We start from the raw sequence: 19,458 nt of genomic DNA on the forward strand, positions 1-19,458 counted from the left end.
TAAAAACTGAAATGTTCCCCTGCTGCGAAACAAACTGTCAGAGACACATAGTTACTGTGTATATAGTGTGTTATCGTCCAATTCAAGTAAGTTTTTCATTTAGCATCATTCTGAGTTATGGAAATTAAGTTATAGTGAAAACTATGATCCTTGGCCAAAACGTGATTTTCAGCGCATGAAACGCACGTTAAGGCAATAAAAATTGAAATGTTCCCCCGCTGCGAAACAAACTGTCAGAGACACGTAGTTACTGTGTATATAGTGTAAAATCGTCCAATTCAAGTAGGTTTTGCATTTAACATCATTCTAAGTGCTAGAAATTAAGTTATAGTGAAAACTATGATACTTGGCCAAAACGTGATTTTCAGCGCATGAAACGCACGTTAAGGCAATAAAAACTGAAATGTTCCCCTGCTGCGAAACAAACTTTCAGAGAAACATAGTTACTGTGTATGTAGTGTGCAATTGTCCAATTCAAGTAAGTTTTTCATTTTGCATCATTCTAAGGGATAGAAATTAAGTTATAGTGCAAACTATGATACTTGGCCAAAACGCGATTTTCTGCGCATGAAACGCACATTAGGGCAATAAAAACTGAAATGTTCTCCTGCTGCGAAACAAACTGTCGGAGACACATAGTTACTGTGTATATAGTGTATTATCGTCCAATTCAAGTAAGTTTTTCATTTAGCATCATTCTGAGTTATGGAAATTAAGTTAAAGTGAAAACTATGATCCTTGGCCAAAACGTGATTTTCAGCGCATGAAACGCACGTTAAGGCAATAAAAACTGAAATGTTCCCCCGCTGCGAAACAAACTGTCAGAGACACGTAGTTACTGTGTCAATAGTGTAAAATCGTCCAATTCAAGTAGGTTTTGCATTTAGCATCATTCTAATTGATAGAAATTAAGTTATTGTGAAAATTATGATACTTGGCCAAAACGTGATTCTCAGCGCATGAAACGCACGTTAAGGCAATAAAAACTGAAATGTTCCCCTGCTGCGAAAGAAGCATTCAGAGGCACATAGTTACTGTGTATATAGTGTGCAATTGTCCAATTCAAGTAAGTTTTTCATTTGGCATCATTCTAAGTGCTAGAAAATAAGTTATAGTGAAAACTATGATACTTGGCCAAAACGTGATTTTCAGCGCATGAAACGCACATTAGGGCAATAAAAACTGAAATGTTCCCCTGCTGCGAAACAAACTGTCGGAGACACATAGTTACTGTGTATGTAGTGTGCAATTGTCCAATTCAAGTAAGTTTTTCATTTGGCATCATTCTAAGTGCTAGAAATTAAGTTATAGTGAAAACTATGATACTTGGCCAAAACGTGATTTTCAGCGCATGAAACGCACATTAGGGCAATAAAAACTGAAATGTTCCCCAGCTGCAAAACAAACTGTCGGAGACACATAGTTACTGTGTATATAGTGTATTATCGTCCAATTCAAGTAAGTTTTTCATTTAGCATCATTCTAAGTGCGAGAAATTAAGTTATAGTGAAAACTATGATACTTGGCCAAAACGTGATTTTCAGCGCATGAAACGCACGTTAAGGCAATAAAAACTGAAATGTTCCCCTGCTGCGAAAGAAGCATTCAGAGGCACATAGTTACTGTGTATATAGTGTGCAATTGTCCAATTCAAGTAAGTTTTTCATTTGGCATCATTCTAAGTGCTAGAAAAAAAGTTAGAGTGAAAACTATGATACTTGGCCAAAACGTGATTTTCAGCGCATGAAACGCACATTAGGGCAATAAAAACTGAAATGTTCCCCCGCTGCGAAACAAACTGTCAGAGACACGTAGTTACTGTGTATATAGTGTAAAATCGTCCAATTCAAGTAGGTTTTGCATTTAGCATCATTCTAAGTGATAGAAATTAAGTTATTGTGAAAATTATGATACTTGGCCAAAACGTGATTTTCAGCGCATGAAACGCACGTTAAGGCAATAAAAACTGAAATGTTCCCCTGCTGCGAAACAAACTGTCAGAGACACATAGTTACTGTGTATATAGTGTATAATCGTCCAATTCAAGTAAGTTTTTCATTTAGCATCATTCTAAGTGCTAGAAATTAAGTTATAGTGAAAACTATGATACTTGGCCAAAACGTGATTTTCAGCGCATGAAACGCACATTAGGCAATAAAAACTGAAATGTTCCCCTGCTGCGAAACAAACGGTCAGAGACACATAGTTACTGTGTATATAGTGTAAAATGGTCCATTTCAAGTAAGTTTTGCATTTAGCATCATTCTAAGTGATAGAAATTAAGTTATAGTGAAAATTATGATACTTGCCCAAAACGTGATTTTCAGCGCATGAAACGCACGTTAAGGCAATAAAAACTGAAATGTTCCCCTGCTGCGAAACAAACTTTCAGAGAAACATAGTTACTGTGTATGTAGTGTGCAATTGTCCAATTCAAGTAAGTTTTTCATTTGGCATCATTCTAAGTGCTAGAAATTAAGTTATAGTGAAAACTATGATACTTGGCCAAAACGTGATTTTCAGCGCATGAAACGCACATTAGGGCAATAAAAACTGAAATGTTCCCCTGCTGCGAAACAAACTGTCGGAGACACATAGTTACTGTGTATGTAGTGTGCAATTGTCCAATTCAAGTAAGTTTTTTATTTGGCATCATTCTAAGTGCTAGAAATTAAGTTATAGTGAAAACTATGATACTTGGCCAAAACGTGATTTTCAGCGCATGAAACGCACATTAGGGCAATAAAAACTGAAATGTCCCCCAGCTGCGAAACAAACTGTCGGAGACACATAGTTACTGTGTATATAGTGTATTATCGTCCAATTCAAGTAAGTTTTTCATTTAGCATCATTCTAAGTGCGAGAAATTAAGTTATAGTGAAAACTATGATACTTGGCCAAAACGTGATTTTCAGCGCATGAAACGCACGTTAAGGCAATAAAAACTGAAATGTTCCCCTGCTGCGAAAGAAGCATTCAGAGGCACATAGTTACTGTGTATATAGTGTGCAATTGTCCAATTCAAGTAAGTTTTTCATTTGGCATCATTCTAAGTGCTAGAAAATAAGTTATAGTGAAAACTATGATACTTGGCCAAAACGTGATTTTCAGCGCATGAAACGCACATTAGGGCAATAAAAACTGAAATGTTCCCCAGCTGCGAAACAAACTGTCGGAGACACATAGTTACTGTCTATATAGTGTATTATCGTCCAATTCAAGTAAGTTTTTCATTTAGCATCATTCTTAGTGCTAGAAATTAAGTTATAGTGAAAACTATGATACTTGGCCAAAACGTGATTTTCAGCGCATGAAACGCACGTTAAGGCAATAAAAACTGAAATGTTCCCCTGCTGCGAAACAAACTGCCAAAGACACATAGTTACTGTGTATATAGTGTATAATTGTCCAATTCAAGTAAGTTTTTCATTTGGCATCATTCTAAGTGAAAGAAATTAAGTTATAGTGAAAATTATGATACTTGGCCAAAACGTAATTTTCAGCGCATGAAACGCACGTTAAGGCAATAAAAACTGAAATGTTCCCCTGCTGCGAAACAAACTGTCAGAGGCACATAGTTACTGTGTATATAGTGTAGAATCGTCCAATTCAAGTAAGTTTTGCATCTAGCATCACTCTAATAGATGGAAATTAAGTTATAGTGAAAATTATGATACTTGGCCAAAACGTGATTTTCAGCGCATGAAACGCACGTTAAGGCAATAAAAACTGAAATGTTCCCCTGCTGCGGAACAAACTTTCAGAGAAACATAGTTACTGTGTATGTAATGTGCAATTGTCCGATTCAAGTAAGTTTTTCATTTAGCATCATTCTAAGGGATAGAAATTAAGTTATAGTGAAAACTATGATACTTGGCCAAAACGTGATTTTCGGCGCATGAAATGCACATTAAGGCAATAAAAACTGAAATGTTCCCCCGCTGCGAAACAAACTGTCAGTGACACATAGATACTGTGTATATAGTGTATAATCGTCCAAATTAAGTAGGTTTTTCATTTGATATCCTACTAACTAAGCGATGGAAGTTAGGGTTAGGGTTAGGGATAGGGTTAGGGTTAGTGTTAGGGTTAGGGTTAGGTTAAGTTTAGTGAAAACTATGATACTTGGCCAAAACGTGATTTTCAGCGCATGAAACGCACATTAGGGCAAAAAAACTGAAATGTTTGTTAGGTCTGAAAATACAACTTCAGGAGCAGGCTACGAAAGAGTGAGATAAATTTAAATGGAAAATATGTATTACCAGACTGCAAAGTGGACAGTGAGAGTTCCTACAGTTGGGTTCTGTTCACTGCGATGTTACTGCAACTCTAGTCGAATGACCAGTGAGTGTGTCTTAAATACAGGCAAAACTGACAGTTGTCCCTAGGACTTTGGACAGATACGTTTCAGTCATTTGCAGGGCAAAAAGTAATTGATTAGTGTCGTGCCTGGAATCTGTAGTCAATGGTTTCCAGACGTAGGGTGTTCTTCGCTGTTCCTACCCTGGGGAACACCGCCATCATGATTTTGGAGGACACTGACCAGTGTTTGTATTCGAGGGGGACATCCGAGCCCCAAACTGAATCATGGGGGAAGAAATCAAAGCTCCGTCGTTGACGCCTGGTGGGTAAATGTGGGTTGGCGTCGACAGTTGGAATCGAGTCTGCTGTTAGAACGTACGTGTGGTCGGATGCAGATGTAGGGACACAGAGCCCAGTTGTATTGGTGGGGATGATCATATACACTTGCCATTCGCAGAGCCACCATATTTGGTCCAGTACTGTCCATGATTGGGAAGTAATGTGTCTGATCTCGGCGCACCTGGTGAAATGAACTTGGTCTAAAGGGGTCTTCGGATCCGGTCCGCTGAAATTGAAACAGGATGGATAACAGTCTGTTCGGTTGTTGCACTGGACATACGTTGCGGTATTGACTGTAGCTGCTAATGGTACTGCGACCATGGTATGTAGGCGGTCGAGCTTTGCTGGAAGGATTCTCTCAGATAACCCAGGATACAGTTGTAGGTGAGGTTGGCAAGTTCTTCGTTCTGTCGGTTGGACCATAGCTGTGGTTGGGCTACGGCAGTAGGCATGAGGGAACAGACATAACAACTCATTGGTTGTGGCGCGGGCTGTGAGTGCCGTGTATCTGTACCAACTGTTCCTCATCATCGGGTTGTAGTCGTTTTCTTCCTGTGTTTGGACATGGGCGAGAATAAGGTGTATCTACTCAGGCTTAGGTGTTCCTGCCGGACGGATTTTGAGTAGGCGTGTGGCGGATGGTTGTACGAAGGGGTTCACACCAATCACTTTGGGGACCATGGCTGGACTAGTAGTGCGGATGGTGATAGTAAAGAGGGGGCCTTTTCCTGGTCGCTCCGGTCGGAGGCATAGGTTGATGCAGCCTTTTTGTTGGATATTGGTCGTGAGCTCTAGCATATGTTTACCATCTTTGATGGTGGTGGCTAACTTGGTGAAGTTAGCGGTCATGGTGGTAGCTTCTTTGGAAAGGGGCCATGTGATGGTTTTGTAGCCTGTATGGAGGACCTGGTCCAAGGTGTCTGGCCAGACCACTCAGACTCTAGGAGCTTGTAGGTACCAATAAAAATAACTGGAGTCAGTCCTGTGTAATCCCAAGTGAGTAAGCTGTAGGCTGAGCAAAGGGACTTGAACGACGATTGGTGTCTTGGTTAATGGGATGCAGATCTGGGGGCCCCTGATCGTTTCCTGAACCAGCTAGTGGGGCATTCTCCTCCAGTGGGAGTGTACCAAGGTTCTGGTACGTTCCCCCCATGTGGTTGAACACAGAGCGGTGATGATGATGGCCAAAATCACACGGTGAGGTCCGTCCCAACGTGGAGAAGACCAGCACTTTCATTTTATCACCTTGACGAGTACCAGGTCTCCTGGGGACAGGACCTCCTCTGTGGGAGACAGAGAAGATGTCGGCAGATTATTTTGCATTCATCACAGTTCTTTCTTGGAACATTTTGCATAACCACTTAGTGAGGGAATCTGTTTCTCCTTTCTCTTCTACCACCAGATCTTTTTCCCACATTGTTAAGTGGAAGGGTCTGTCTTTCACTGCCTCAAATGGTGTGCATCCCTCTGCTGTTGGAATGATTCTCATTTACGTTTCTACCAGGCTCAGGCATTCTTGCCATGGTTTTCCTGTATCTTCCATGGTTTTTCTGAGTCTGAGTTTTACTGTTCTAATGGTTTGTTCGACGAGTCCGGCACTTTGGTTCAGTTTGATGAAATCCATGTTCAGAAGCTCGAAGGGATATGTTCCTGTTTGCCTTGTTCCATGCTTGGTTCGTTCATTGCCTTGAGAGTTGTGTCTACAGCAGTTTAGACAGTTTCTGCAAAAAAAATTGAAGTAAGTTTGGAGACCTCTGGGAACATGCATTGTTTGTTGTACTGTACTGATCATCCCTCCTGTTGAGACATGGCTCCTCCCATGGCTCAATTTGGCAATTACTTCAAACAATGATCGTGGGACGCATGGCTTGTTTTCTACTGCATAGAGTCCGTTCTTGTGTTGAGTGGCTCCTTCTGTTTCCCATTGCAGTTTCTCTTCTTCTGGGGCATGATTTTGCATTTCTCTTAGGAATTCAGCAGGGATTGGGCTGTGTCTTTTCACCGTCATGTCTTGTTCTAGGAGTAGTCTACATGCCTCTGTCAGTGCCACTATTTCTGCGGCTTGTGCAGACCAGTCGCCGGGGAGTCGTCCTGTCTTGAGGTTGTCTTTTTGAGTCACCACGGCATATACGTTGTGTTTTTCTCCATCCAGGGTTTTTGATGATGATCCATCCCCATAGGCAATGTGTCCGGGGGGCAATGGGCTGTCCATTAGGTCAGTTGCAAAGTGGACAGTGAGAGTTCCTACAGTAGGGTCCTGTTCAACGCGATGTTCCTGCAACTCTAGTCAAATGACCAGTGTGTGTCTTAAATACAGGAAAAACTGACAGTTCTCACTAGGACTTTGGACAGATACATTTCAGTCATTTGCAGGGCAAAAAGTAATTGATCAGTGTCAGACAGTTGAGTATTTGTGCTGACATGTCACCCCAATCACAAGACTAAGATTGTTTATTCAGTCAGACAGTTGGGTGTTTATGCTGACATGTCAGCCATAAGGATGACTACAATGCTGTTATACTCACAAAAACTTATACAATATGAACAAGCATTTGCAAAGATACTTTGTCTAATATTACATATTCCCCTGCTGCCAAAAAAACTGTCAGAGACACATAGTTACTGTGTATATAGTGTAAAATCGTCCAATTCAGGTAAGTTATCCATTTGGCATTATTCTCATTGCTAAAAATTAAGTTATAATGAAAACAATCATACTTGGCCAAAACGTGATTTTCAGGGTATGAAAAGTACATTAAGGCAATAAAAACTGAAAAGCTCCCCTGCTGCGAAACAAACGGTCAGAGACACATAGTTACTGTGTATATAGTGTAAAATCGTCCATTTCAAGTACGTTTTGCATTTAGCATCATTCTAAGTGATAGAAATTAAGTTATAGTGAAAATTATGATACTTGCCCAAAACGTGATTTTCAGCGCATGAAACGCACGTTAAGGCAATAAAAACTGAAATGTTCCCCTGCTGCGAAACAAACTTTCAGAGAAACATAGTTACTGTGTATGTAGTGTGCAATTGTCCAATTCAAGTAAGTTTTTCATTTGGCATCATTCTAAGTGCTAGAAATTAAGTTATAGTGAAAACTATGATACTTGGCCAAAACGTGATTTTCAGCGCATGAAACGCACATTAGGGCAATAAAAACTGAAATGTTCCCCTGCTGCGAAACAAACTGTCGGAGACACATAGTTACTGTGTATGTAGTGTGCAATTGTCCAATTCAAGTAAGTTTTTCATTTGGCATCATTCTAAGTGCTAGAAATTAAGTTATAGTGAAAACTATGATACTTGGCCAAAACGTGATTTTCAGCGCATGAAACGCACATTAGGGCAATAAAAACTGAAATGTTCCCCAGCTGCGAAACAAACTGTCGGAGACACATAGTTACTGTGTATATAGTGTATTATCGTCCAATTCAAGTAAGTTTTTCATTTAGCATCATTCTAAGTGCGAGAAATTAAGTTATAGTGAAAACTATGATACTTGGCCAAAACGTGATTTTCAGCGCATGAAACGCACGTTAAGGCAATAAAAACTGAAATGTTCCCCTGCTGCGAAAGAAGCATTCAGAGGCACATAGTTACTGTGTATATAGTGTGCAATTGTCCAATTCAAGTAAGTTTTTCATTTGGCATCATTCTAAGTGCTAGAAAATAAGTTATAGTGAAAACTATGATACTTGGCCAAAACGTGATTTTCAGCGCATGAAACGCACATTAGGGCAATAAAAACTGAAATGTTCCCCAGCTGCGAAACAAACTGTTGGAGACACATAGTTACTGTGTATATAGTGTATTATCGTCCAATTCAAGTAAGTTTTTCATTTAGCATCATTCTTAGTGCTAGAAATTAAGTTATAGTGAAAACTATGATACTTGGCCAAAACGTGATTTTCAGCGCATGAAACGCACGTTAAGGCAATAAAAACTGAAATGTTCCCCTGCTGCGAAACAAACTGTCAGAGGCACATAGTTACTGTGTATATAGTGTAGAATCGTCCAATTCAAGTAAGTTTTGCATCTAGCATCACTCTAATAGATGGAAATTAAGTTATAGTGAAAATTATGATACTTGGCCAAAACGTGATTTTCAGCGCATGAAACGCACGTTAAGGCAATAAAAACTGAAATGTTCCCCTGCTGCGGAACAAACTTTCAGAGAAACATAGTTACTGTGTATGTAATGTGCAATTGTCCGATTCAAGTAAGTTTTTCATTTAGCATCATTCTAAGGGATAGAAATTAAGTTATAGTGAAAACTATGATACTTGGCCAAAACGTGATTTTCGGCGCATGAAATGCACATTAGGGCAATAAAAACTGAAATGTTCCCCCGCTGCGAAACAAACTGTCAGTGACACATAGATACTGTGTATATAGTGTATAATCGTCCAAATTAAGTAGGTTTTTCATTTGATATCATTCTAACTAAGCGATGGAAGTTAGGGTTAGGGTTAGGGATAGGGTTAGGGTTAGTGTTAGTGTTAGGGTTAGGGTTAGGTTAAATTTAGTGAAAACTATGATACTCTGCCAAAACGTGATTTTCAGCGCATGAAACGCACATTAGGGCAAAAAAACTGAAATGTTTGTTAGGTCTGAAAATACAACTTCAGGAGCAGGCTACGAAAGAGTGAGATAAATTTAAATGGAAAATATGTATTACCAGACTGCAAAGTGGACAGTGAGAGTTCCTACAGTTGGGTTCTGTTCACTGCGATGTTACTGCAACTCTAGTCGAATGACCAGTGAGTGTGTCTTAAATACAGGCAAAACTGACAGTTGTCCCTAGGACTTTGGACAGATACGTTTCAGTCATTTGCAGGGCAAAAAGTAATTGATTAGTGTCGTGCCTGGAATCTGTAGTCAATGGTTTCCAGACGTAGGGTGTTCTTCGCTGTTCCTACCCTGGGGAACACCGCCATCATGATTTTGGAGGACACTGACCAGTGTTTGTATTCGAGGGGGACATCCGAGCCCCAAACTGAATCATGGGGGAAGAAATCAAAGCTCTGTCGTTGACGCCTGGTGGGTAGATGTGGGTTGGCGTCGACAGTTGGAATCGAGTCTGCTGTTAGAACGTACGTGTGGTCGGATGCAGATGTAGGGACACAGAGCCCAGTTGTATTGGTGGGGATGATCATATACACTTGCCATTCGCAGAGCCACCATATTTGGTCCAGTACTGTCCATGATTGGGAAGTAATGTGTCTGATCTCGGCGCACCTGGTGAAATGAACTTGGTCTAAAGGGGTCTTCGGATCCGGTCCGCTGAAATTGAAACAGGATGGATAACAGTCTGTTCGGTTGTTGCACTGGACATACGTTGCGGTATTGACTGTAGCTGCTAATGGTACTGCGACCATGGTATGTAGGCGGTCGAGCTTTGCTGGAAGGATTCTCTCAGATAACCCAGGATACAGTTGTAGGTGAGGTTGGCAAGTTCTTCGTTCTGTCGGTTGGACCATAGCTGTGGTTGGGCTACGGCAGTAGGCATGAGGGAACAGACATAACAACTCATTGGTTGTGGCGCGGGCTGTGAGTGCCGTGTATCTGTACCAACTGTTCCTCATCATCGGGTTGTAGTCGTTTTCTTCCTGTGTTTGGACATGGGCGAGAATAAGGTGTATCTACTCAGGCTTAGGTGTTCCTGCCGGACGGATTTTGAGTAGGCGTGTGGCGGATGGTTGTACGAAGGGGTTCACACCAATCACTTTGGGGACCATGGCTGGACTAGTAGTGCGGATGGTGATAGTAAAGAGGGGGCCTTTTCCTGGTCGCTCCGGTCGGAGGCATAGGTTGATGCAGCCTTTTTGTTGGATATTGGTCGTGAGCTCTAGCATATGTTTACCATCTTTGATGGTGGTGGCTAACTTGGTGAAGTTAGCGGTCATGGTGGTAGCTTCTTTGGAAAGGGGCCATGTGATGGTTTTGTAGCCTGTATGGAGGACCTGGTCCAAGGTGTCTGGCCAGACCACTCAGACTCTAGGAGCTTGTAGGTACCAATAAAAATAACTGGAGTCAGTCCTGTGTAATCCCAAGTGAGTAAGCTGTAGGCTGAGCAAAGGGACTTGAACGACGATTGGTGTCTTGGTTAATGGGATGCAGATCTGGGGGCCCCTGATCGTTTCCTGAACCAGCTAGTGGGGCATTCTCCTCCAGTGGGAGTGTACCAAGGTTCTGGTACGTTCCCCCCATGTGGTTGAACACAGAGCGGTGATGATGATGGCCAAAATCACACGGTGAGGTCCGTCCCAACGTGGAGAAGACCAGCACTTTCATTTTATCACCTTGACGAGTACCAGGTCTCCTGGGGACAGGACCTCCTCTGTGGGAGACAGAGAAGATGTCGGCAGATTATTTTGCATTCATCACAGTTCTTTCTTGGAACATTTTGCATAACCACTTAGTGAGGGAATCTGTTTCTCCTTTCTCTTCTACCACCAGATCTTTTTCCCACATTGTTAAGTGGAAGGGTCTGTCTTTCACTGCCTCAAATGGTGTGCATCCCTCTGCTGTTGGAATGATTCTCATTTACGTTTCTACCAGGCTCAGGCATTCTTGCCATGGTTTTCCTGTATCTTCCATGGTTTTTCTGAGTCTGAGTTTTACTGTTCTAATGGTTTGTTCGACGAGTCCGGCACTTTGGTTCAGTTTGATGAAATCCATGTTCAGAAGCTCGAAGGGATATGTTCCTGTTTGCCTTGTTCCATGCTTGGTTCGTTCATTGCCTTGAGAGTTGTGTCTACAGCAGTTTAGACAGTTTCTGCAAAAAAAATTGAAGTAAGTTTGGAGACCTCTGGGAACATGCATTGTTTGTTGTACTGTACTGATCATCCCTCCTGTTGAGACATGGCTCCTCCCATGGCTCAATTTGGCAATTACTTCAAACAATGATCGTGGGACGCATGGCTTGTTTTCTACTGCATAGAGTCCGTTCTTGTGTTGAGTGGCTCCTTCTGTTTCCCATTGCAGTTTCTCTTCTTCTGGGGCATGATTTTGCATTTCTCTTAGGAATTCAGCAGGGATTGGGCTGTGTCTTTCCACCGTCACGTCTTGTTCTAGGTGTTGTCTACATGCCTCTGTCAGTGCCACTATTTCTGCGGCTTGTGCAGACCAGTCGCCGGGGAGTCGTCCTGTCTTGAGGTTGTCTTTTTGAGTCACCACGGCATATACGTTGTGTTTTTCTCCATCCAGGGTTTTTGATGATGATCCATCCCCATAGGCAATGTGTCCGGGGGGCAATGGGCTGTCCATTAGGTCAGTTGCAAAGTGGACAGTGAGAGTTCCTACAGTAGGGTCCTGTTCAACGCGATGTTCCTGCAACTCTAGTCAAATGACCAGTGTGTGTCTTAAATACAGGAAAAACTGACAGTTCTCACTAGGACTTTGGACAGATACATTTCAGTCATTTGCAGGGGAAAAAGTAATTGATCAGTGTCAGACAGTTGAGTATTTGTGCTGACATGTCACCCCAATCACAAGACTAAGATTGTTTATTCAGTCAGACAGTTGGGTGTTTATGCTGACATGTCAGCCATAAGGATGACTACAATGCTGTTATACTCACAAAAACTTATACAATATGAACAAGCATTTGCAAAGATACTTTGTCTAATATTACATATTCCCCTGCTGCCAAAAAAACTGTCAGAGACACATAGTTACTGTGTATATAGTGTAAAATCGTCCAATTCAGGTAAGTTATCCATTTGGCATTATTCTCATTGCTAAAAATTAAGTTATAATGAAAACAATCATACTTGGCCAAAACGTGATTTTCAGGGTATGAAAAGTACATTAAGGCAATAAAAACTGAAAAGCTCCCCTGCTGCCAAACAAACTGTCAGAGACACATAGTTACTGTGTATATAGTGTAAAATCGTCCAATTCAAGTAAGTTATCCATTTGGCATCATTCTCATGGCCAGAAATTAAGTTATAATGAAAACAATCATACTTGGCCAAAACGTGATTTTCAGGGCATGAAAAGTACATTAAGGCAATAAAAACTGAAAAGTTTCCCTGCTGCCAAACAAACTGTCAGAGACACAGTTACTGTGTGTATAGTGTAAAATCGTCCAATTCAAGTAAGTTTTTTATTTGGCATCGTTCAGAGTGATAGAAATTAAGTTAAAATGAAAACTATCATTTTTGGCCAAAAAGTGATTATCAGGCCATGAAAAGCACATTAAGGCAATAAAAACTGAAACGTTCCCCTGCTGCCAAACACACTGTCAGAGACACATAGTCCCTGTGTATATAGTGTAAAATCGTACTATCCATGTAAGTCTTTCATTGGCATCATTCTAGGTGATTCTGGAGCTATTTCCCGCCATAAAAAGTGTCCAAAACAGGCATTTTGCGATTAAAATAGTGGTTGTATTAGAACCATGCCCAGGCGGTTCTGGTTGGTGTTTTTACCCAGAAATTGTGTCCAATGATGATAAGGATGTATTTTTGATTATACTGTATAAAATTAATCATCTATGGATGTTCAGAAGTTCTGTTATGCCCGAATCAATGACCTCAATTTGGGCACTTTATTTACAAGTGGTGGTTTTTAAGAACCAGGCCCAGTCGGTTCTGGTTGGTGCTTTTACCCAGATATAGTATCCATTGTGTGGGTAGATGTATTTTCACTATTCTGTCTAAAAATAAAGATCCAGGACAGTTCTGGGGCTATTTCCCACCATAAATAGTGTCCAAAACATGCATTTTGCGATACAAAATAGTGGGTGCATTATAACAGGGTCCAGTCGGTTCTGGTGGGTGTTTGTATACGAAACTTGTGTCCAATTATGTTGGGGATGTATACTTGACTATTCTGTATAGAAGTAATCATCTAGCGATGTTCTGAAGTTCTGTTATGCCCGAATGAATTACTTTCATTTGGTCACTTTATTTACAAGTGGTGGTTTAGAAACAGGCCCAGTCGGTTTTGGTTGGTGCTTTTACCCAGAATTTGTGTTTATTGTGTGAGTGGATGTATTTTCACTAATTTGTATAACAATAATGATCCAGGATGATTCTGGAGCTATTTCCCATCACAAACAGTGTCCAAAACAGGCATTTTGCGGTTAAAGTAGTGGTTTTATTAGAACCAGGCCCAGTCGGTTCTGGTTCGTGTTTTTACCCAGAATATGTGTCCAGTGATGATGGGGATGTATTTTTGATTATTCTTTATAAAAATAATGTTCTAGGGATGTTCAGAAGTTCTGTTATGCCCGAATAAATGACCTCAATTTGGGCACTTTATTTACAAGTGGTTGTTTAGAACCAGGCCCAGTCGGTTCTGGTTGGTGCTTTACCCACAATTAGTGTCGATTGTGTGGGTGGATGTATTTTCACTATTCTCTGTAAGAATAAAGATCCAGGGATGTTCTGAGACTATTTCCCACCATAAATAGTGTCAAAAACATGCATTTTGCGACAAAAATAGTGGTTGTATTAGAACCAGGCCCAGTCGGTTCTGGTTTGTGTCTACACCCGTAACGTGTGTCCAATAGGAATGGGGTTGTACTTTTGACTATTCTGTATAAAAAAATATCATCTAGGGATGTTCAGAAGTTCTTCTATGCCCGAATAAATGACCTCCATTTGGGCACTTTATTTTGCATGGTGGTTGTAGTAGAACCAAGCCGAGTCGGTTCAGGTTGGTGCTTTTACCCAGAGTTAGTGTCGAATTCCCTGGGTCGGAGGCCTTTTTGGGTGGCCACTAGGCTTAGCCCAAGCTGGACCATGATATCTCGTTCCGGTAACTCTCTGTTAGGTTCATTAATAATTACCTTCGTCCGTAATTATCAATAACTGCAGGCAGACATCTTATTCAATTATTGACATTTAATTAAATAGAAATGGATAACAATAGGTAATACCTCCGAAGGGGAGAGTTTCAGCAAGTGTCTCCTTACAACTTCCGAACGTCTCCCCGAATAGACGTTTTTGTCCCACTCTTATTGTCATGAATCAAAACAAGTTACAGAGTTGTTGATCATTCCATCACGTATGAGTAAAAACAACATCTGGGACTACAATAACAATCAAAGTATTTTACCAATAACAAAAACAGGAGACTAGACCTAACAACATTTAGATTAGAGTAATTATACAACTTCCTTGACCTAAGAATCATATAATATAATCATAATCATATAATGGTTACATACAGAAAAACCCGAAGTGTACGGTTACATAACGATAACACCATTCTTGTTATTGGCCGAATAGCCCTGGCCTCGTCACCAAGGGCCCACCAAATCTCAAGGACCCAGATTGGGTGGATTGTTTGTATAACCATCCTGGAACAGGCCGTCCAGGTTAAAGATGACTTGGCAATACTCGTGACCTCGCAACACTTTAAAAATAGAAAGAGAATGATTTAACGAAGAAATGAATTAATACAGAGAATAGAAAGAGAATGATTTAACAAAGAAATGAATTAATACAACTATTATAATAGTAATACAGAATAAACCCAACATTCCCCCGTTTTTATAATATGTATGTTATTAATCATTTCTTAGTAATCACGAATGGAAATGTTGGTGACTGCAATTTTATCCGCCTACTCCTTACTCCCATGGCTGGTCTGAAAGAGAAAAAAACATAATCATATTCGTCCAATTGGTCCTCGGATTTACCGTACTCCTGGACCTCACTGCTTTCCCCAAACCGTCCCATAAGATACAACTCATGTACTTTAGAATTTGTAGGGGCAATTGCAGTAGTTATAAGTCGGCTTAGCAAGGAGCGCAAACAGGGGATACTACATCACCCACACAATGTTAGGATAGCGGTAATTGTGCCTATAGTCACCACGAAGGATGTAGCCAAATCTTTAGATTTTCCAAAGGTCTTATCCCACCAATCTGACAATGCGGACGTATCTACTCCAGAAGGCTTGCATATTGCGGTTCAGTGTTTGCAGGCCAGTAATGGCCCTGGTGAGAGATCCACTGGGTGACGTGTTGTTCGGTATGAAGGTGCAACATTGTTTTCTAAACATTGCACACACGCCCCCTGTTTCAAGGATCATATCCACCGCTATGCGATTCTGGAACGCCATCAGACTGGTAGCTGCCAGTTGTTCCTTCATGGCCACAAATCCCTGTTTAATATAATTTCCAAGTTTTGGACATTGTAATGTAAGTAATTTATTCTATCCACATTTTTGTGTGGGGTGATTAGAAGGAAGATAGACTCCCAACCTGCTGCGATCTGATTAGCCAGCTTATACTCATATGGTACGCCCCGGGGGATGCCAATCGCATCAATATATGTTGGATCTCCTTCCCTCCATGCCTCTCGACGATGTCGGGAGGGTCGACCTTTCACCTCCGAATTCTGAGCCGCCAATTGTATCTCCTCCACTGTGGATGGAAAAACAGACACCGGTAAGAGCAGTGAGACCAAAGTACCTAGTCCTGCCGCGTTTTGGCAGGAGTCGTATAATTTATCTACCACCCCGCCATCATAGGCCAGAACGTGGTATCAGGGGTGTAGTTTGTTTTAGAACGCCGGTACACCACGTCTCATTTATCGCCCCCAGCTTCAGACCATGCCCTGTAAGGTTTAAGCAGGTAAAATGATTAGACAGTGGAAAAATTGACTTCCTATTTACTGCGTAACAGGATAAACACTGTTTCAATATTTTTTTCTTGCCAAGTAGGACACGTTTTTTCATTTGTAAAAACACTTTTCCCTAAAAGAATGGTGATTGAGGGAGTTGTTAGATCCCATCGTATTTTCCCTTGTCTGGTAGTTTATCCTAATCCTTTGTAAGATGGTTTAGTCTCAATTGAAACCATATGGAGACGTCAAACCCAATATAAAAGAGTTCTGAGCAATAATCTTTTCAATTAATATTGGTGTTTCCCGTATTTCATTAAGTCAGAAAGTTTATCTTACCCATCCCCTCAATGTTTCAATTGAGACCCTCTTCTACCAAAGTAGCTCCACCTAGTGCTTGTCTTCTTTACACTCCATTAACAGCGCCCAATTATCCCCCGTTTGGGAAATCCCTGTTTCAGAAATAAATTTCACAGGTTAATATGTCAGTCCAAGCTTTCCAATCTTGACCAATTTCTGCAACAAGGCTTTTCCCAATCTTCAATTTTTTGCTGTTAATGTATCACACATATTTCCCACCATAGATTGACCCCTCGTATGGCAACCGGGACGTCGCCGAGTCCAAATTTATATATTTTCAATCTGGAAATTTGATTTAGTAGGTAATGTTAATTAAATGTAAATGTGTATGTTTCTCGGTTTACCCTCCCGTAAGAAGGTGTATCCTCAATTGAAACGCCTCCGACTTTTTCTCCAACTGGAGAAAACAACCCTACTGTGAAAAGGAATAGAATCACAATCATCATTAATCTCATTGCCCCAAAAGCAATAATTGTTTTCAACATGACTTTTTGTCTTTGTTTAGGCATTTTTCCTCTTGAAACGTTTCAATTTTGACAACCTTCTTACTGTGGGAAAGGTGCATCCGTGTCCCCTTTCAGTAACAAGGACCCTCCCACTTTGCGTTGCTCCGATGATTCTTCTTTTATGCTGCGTATCAGCATCCAGTCTTCAAGAATCACCGTCACTTTGTCCGTTTCCTGTTGAGAAGCAAAATCTCCCTCTGATAGTCTAAATTTGGTGTGTGTGTTTTTTTTCTCTGGTAGATTTGCCTCATCATCCAATTTGTCATTGTGTAGTGAATAATAACAATTTGTAAGGTCTACCAAACAGGACTTCATATAAGGTCCGCCAATTGTGGATGGTAGACAACTATTATATTAACAAAATGGGAGTCATTATCACTATAAATAGTTTCTGGAATTCCATATCGTGGAATGATATCTATATGATCTAATAAAATAAAATCTATATGTATTTTTTGAGATGGATATGTGGGTATGCATATAGATTTAAACCATAAGCCTTGTAGTGTCGTTGTGGCAAGGCCACCTCCCCCTTGTCGAGACATAGGACTTCCCTTGACTCAAGCCCAAATTATTTTCTTTATTGATCTTTTATTGATAGATTATGTCTCGGTGGTCTGCCAATCAAAAAACACAAAAAGACAAACTATCATTCACGCTCACACTCATAAACAGAAGAATTTAGTGTGTTCAACCAGTCTAGCATCCATAATTTCATTTTGTGGGAGTAAACTGGAGTACCCGGAGAAAATCCACAAATTCTCGAGGACGCCATGAATACCCCACATTCCGGAAGGTCTGGACCCACCCCGCATTCATTAGTAGATCCTTTAATATACACACCCCCACTCTAGCATTTTAACCGTTTGTAAAAAAATACCTTCAAGTTTCACACAAAGTTATATCCTTTTTAATGCTATCAGTTTAGCTGTTTGTTCCCCGAATTGAGGTGGCAATAGTTTCACATCTAAGGTTTTTATTTTCACAGCCGCCATGACCTGATGGCCCCCTATCAGGTTTTTGGAAAATCCCAATTTCCTCTAATAGCATGCCAATCACCTTTTAATGCGGCCATCCAATTTTGTTTCCACTTGTTTCAGGTGATAAGATAATCTCCCCCATTTGTAAAACAAATTCATCCACGCCTATTTTATACAACATGACGCCTATGGCCTTTATTACGTCGCCTTGACTCCAAATTCTATGAACCAAGATAACACGGCGAATTTGTAAGCGAATTTCGCCCATCCCATTTTGTTCATAGACAACCCATCTACCTAAAGCGGCACTTGTTTCAAAACATGAAAGGCCCCACTAGAATTCGGGCATCCAGCGCCAAATAGAGCCTATTTACACATTTGTCTCAAATTTGTTTTAGATATGGAGTCCCCAATTTCCCAAAATTTCCCAGAATTCACGTACTACCACATCCTGTCAAAAACCCAAAACGACTAACATAACCTGTTTCTAAGCCAGATTCTGGAATTTGGAGAATTTCTCCTTTCCCTCCCTTATCTAAGCTTGTTATTGCCACTCGTTATCACTGTAACATTCAGGCGTATTAACCCCATCGTTGCAATGGTATGAATTCCAAGCTAAAGTTCTCACCAATTTGCATGCCCTTAAAGCAGTAAAAAGCAACGTTATTTGGTTGTATCAATTGACCAATGCTTATCCAATCCGTAATATCCTTAAAATCATCAATATGACCTGTGACAAAGCATATTTCCTCCCGCCAGGACAACAGACAATGTTCTTTCAAGTGCACTTTGAAAAACATTCCATGTTACTCCATTCTTAGGGAAAATATGCTCATCCTAAACCAATTATTTTATCTACAATTCACCTAATTATTTGGATGAATGCCATGAATTTTATCATGCCACTATTGCATTGTAAATTTCCCATCTGATGTCGTTAACGGCCAAATAATTCAATACCTACTATATACTTTGTAAATCACCTCATATGATGTTTACTTAAGACAAGAGTCATTTCCCATAGCCTGTTACCAAAACAAAAATCTACAACAATTAAATTAGAGAAATCAACCTTTTGTTAGGCAATTCCTAATTACAAACTTTAATGTTTTAAAAACCTTATTGTCACCAATATACCATAATATTGTAAATTTTGTCATCCTGGCCTTTTCTTTAACCAGCCAACCTCCTGGATTAAAGTATTTTGAACAATCAAAATATTCTGAAATAGTATTAATATTATTTTACCCTCCAAAAGCTAGTTTCCTTTAACTAAGAGCCCTTTGAAATCCACAATTGCTCAAAAATGACTATTTTGGTCTATTTCCCAAATCCAAAGCTTTTTACCAAATCAACCTTTTACTGAACAGATTTTCTATCCTCTTA

Source organism: Stigmatopora nigra, chromosome 4 (assembly GCF_051989575.1).
Source record: "Stigmatopora nigra isolate UIUO_SnigA chromosome 4, RoL_Snig_1.1, whole genome shotgun sequence".
Lineage (NCBI taxonomy): Eukaryota > Metazoa > Chordata > Actinopteri > Syngnathiformes > Syngnathidae > Stigmatopora > Stigmatopora nigra.